Source organism: Tupaia chinensis, unplaced genomic scaffold, assembly GCF_000334495.1.
Source record: "Tupaia chinensis unplaced genomic scaffold, TupChi_1.0 Scaffold000532_1, whole genome shotgun sequence".
Lineage (NCBI taxonomy): Eukaryota > Metazoa > Chordata > Mammalia > Scandentia > Tupaiidae > Tupaia > Tupaia belangeri.
In genome coordinates, this window is record NW_006160045.1 from 4,967,070 (window position 1) to 4,970,165 (window position 3,096).

The 3,096-nt window shown below is 43.5% G+C and overlaps 1 pseudogene; it reads right to left on the reverse strand.

The window, feature by feature from the left end:
- Positions 1 to 717: 717 nt before the first annotated feature.
- Positions 718 to 2,611, reverse strand: LOC102482015 (eukaryotic translation initiation factor 4B pseudogene; annotated as a pseudogene).
- Positions 2,612 to 3,096: the final 485 nt, after the last annotated feature.

Consider the following 3,096-nt stretch of genomic DNA (forward strand, 5'->3'; position numbering starts at 1 on the left):
ATATTCCTTCTTGATCTATTGGGCATCTTTTTCGATGGGTTGGGCATCTCTCCTAATTATAGTTAGTTGGAATGCCCAACCAGGTGTTAAGTACTTTGATGATCACTGTTTGCTAAAAGGTATAATTCACCAGCCATTGTAAAATTCCTAGCTTTTTTTTTTTTTTAACACCAACATGAAATAAAACTCTGCTAATTAGTTTTTTATTGTGGCGAAATAGTCATAATGTAAAATGTACCATTTTAACTGTTTTTAAGTATACAGTTGAGTGGCATTAATTACATTGGTATTATTAGGCCATCATCATCACCACGCAGCTGCAGAATTTATTCATCTTCCCAAACTGAAACCCTTCTGCCATTAAACAATAACTTTCCGCTACCCCTTCCCTCAGCCTCTGGGAACTTTTTATCTCTGCAAATCTGCCTCTTCTGGGTACCCAATATAAGTGGAATTGTACACTATTTGACCTTTTAAAAACACACTGTTCATTAATTTTACAAAGTAATTGTTAATCACTTTTATAGTTATCTTAAGATTCTACTAAGTTGTGAGCTTAGTGTTACCTCCAAAAATATAACATTAAGATAAAGCTAAATAGGTTATATAAGAAAAAATTAAAGTGTAGGAAAAAATTTAGATAATTACCTACTTTATGAATAGAGAAATTTCTAAGCTTTTTTTTGAGTTTTTGTAATTATTATTATTATTTTTTTCCAGGAGATGGTGAGTTTTATTTTGTCTTGTCTGGATAGAGGTTTGATTTGCTCTTGAGTGTTCCAGGGTGGAGAGAGACAAAAAGAAAGCATAGGACGAAGAGGTCTAGTCGGTGTAATCTTCGTTTTCATCCTCGCCATCAACCGACAGAGCAGCATACTTGCTTGCAGAACTGAACTTGGAGGCTGGGTTTTCTTCAGGTTTCTTTGGCTCAGGTGCAGATCTGTAGTCTTGATCCTTTTTGCCATCTTTCCTCTCTGACTCCTTCCAATGGTCTTTGTTCCCTCCATCTCCTGGACCATGGCTGGAGTTCCCAGTTTGGCCTTTGGGGACACTCATCCCATCTACTTTATTTTCATCTCTCCTGGCTTGTCCTTCCTCAGAGAGCTGAGCTGAAGCTACTTTTCCTCCACCACTGGTAGGGGATTGCTGCTCTGTGTCTGAGCTCTGAGATCGGGCAGGAGGGTTAGAACTTCTCTTCACCCAAGCATTCTCCTTTGGTGGAGGGGCTGGCATTACCTTTAGAGACTGATGAGGTTTGGGAGGCTTTGAAGTTGGAGAGTGACAGTCTTCCTTACTGAGTGTTTCATTTTCTAGAGACTTCTCACTCTCTCTCCTCCATGCATTTCGGCCAGATGTGGCTGAGGTCCCAGTCTGTGATGACTCATTTCCTGTCCTCGACCTTTCCCGTTCCTGAGTTTCTTCACTTCGCCAACTTGGATATCTCTCCCGAGGCCGTCGTTCTAGTTTGGGCTCATCCTACTGCCGCTGCAATTTCTCCTGTTCCTTTTGTAGCCTTTCTTCTACTTCTCTTTCTCTAGCAGCTGTGTCAACAGGCTTTGCCCCTCCAAAGATAGAAGCCGCTCGACTGGACTGGGGGGGGCTGGTAGGAGTACTCCAAGGCTTTATATTCAGTTTGGGTCTTTGGGGAGGACCTCTATCATCTCGCCTATAATCATCTCAAGAGTAATCATCTCTGGAGCTCCATGACCGATCGTCCCGCCTGTCATATCGGTCTTCGTATCGGTCCCCACCTCCTCTGTAGTCATCATCCCTAGTACCCACTACCAAATGCTCTTCTGCCACTGCCTATCCTGGAATCATAGCCTCTATCATAGTCTCTGCTGCCTCGGTCATCATAGCGATCCCGACCCCCATACCGATCCATGTCTCGACGGGGGCCGTCCCGATACCCGTCCCGATACCGGTCTGAATCAATCTCGATACTTGTTTCCAAAGCTATCATCACCTCTTTTAGGTGGGTGGTCATCAAAGCTGTCTGTGGCAGGACAGCCCGGCAGTCTGTATCTGTTTTATCAGAATCCCGATTTCTGTCTCTGCCAAAGGAACAGTCATCCCTGTCTTTGTCCTGTGCTTGATCAGCAACATCCACTTGAATTCTCCTGTTACCTAGAGACTCTTCATTGAGACTCAGGGCACTAAGCAAGGAATCCAGGTCCTCAAATTGGGCATAACCAAAGCCTTTCAATCTCTCTGGATTTCTGGGTTCACGTGGTAATCGCACTGCACTGATATTTAATCCTCTAAAGAATTCCTTAATGGAGTCCTCTGTCACATCATAGGGCAGGTTCCCTAAAAAAGCAGTGTAGGGTGGCTATTTGGGAAGATGGCTCCGGTCAATATTGGGTTCCCGAGCAGCCCGTGGAGCAGTGGGAAGGATGGAACGGTCAATTGGAGGTGCCCTATACACATCGTCATCGTTACTGTGCCAAGTGGTTGAAACATCTCCTTCCAGGTCGCCTGTTTCATCAGCCCAGCTGACTGGTTTGGGGACATAGGTGCTTCCTCCACCAGTCCCCCCATCCTCAGCCAGAAAGTCTGTTAGGGAGATAGTCTTCCCCTTCTTATTCTTCTTTTTTGCTGAGGCCACCATGTTGGGAGCTATAATTATTATTTTTTAATTTGACCAGAGAGAGAGAGAAAGTGACTTGAACCAAAACTTTAATTGCAGTCTGCTATGTTGGAGTCCAGTGCCCTTAACCACCACATCACCTGCCTACTCTAGAAGTTTCTACATTTTAAAAAATGGAAGATTATCATGAGAAAATATGGATAAATTTGAGTACATAAAAATTAAACTGCCTATCGAAAAACATCTGGGCATTGATAGATAAGATCAAAAGGACAGACAGCAATCTGCAGAGGATGTAAAAAAATCACAGCAAAGGTAGGGTCAGCAGGTGGTGTGGTGTTTAAGTGCTGGACTTCCACATGGCCAAATGCGATTTGAGTCTGGGAATCTGGTGGCTTGCTTTCTCACTTTCCCCACTTTCTTTGTCTCACTGGTGAGCACTCATGCCCTATAGCAAATTAAAAATAAAACTCGTGCACTTTGTTCCTCTAAAGAATTCCTTAATG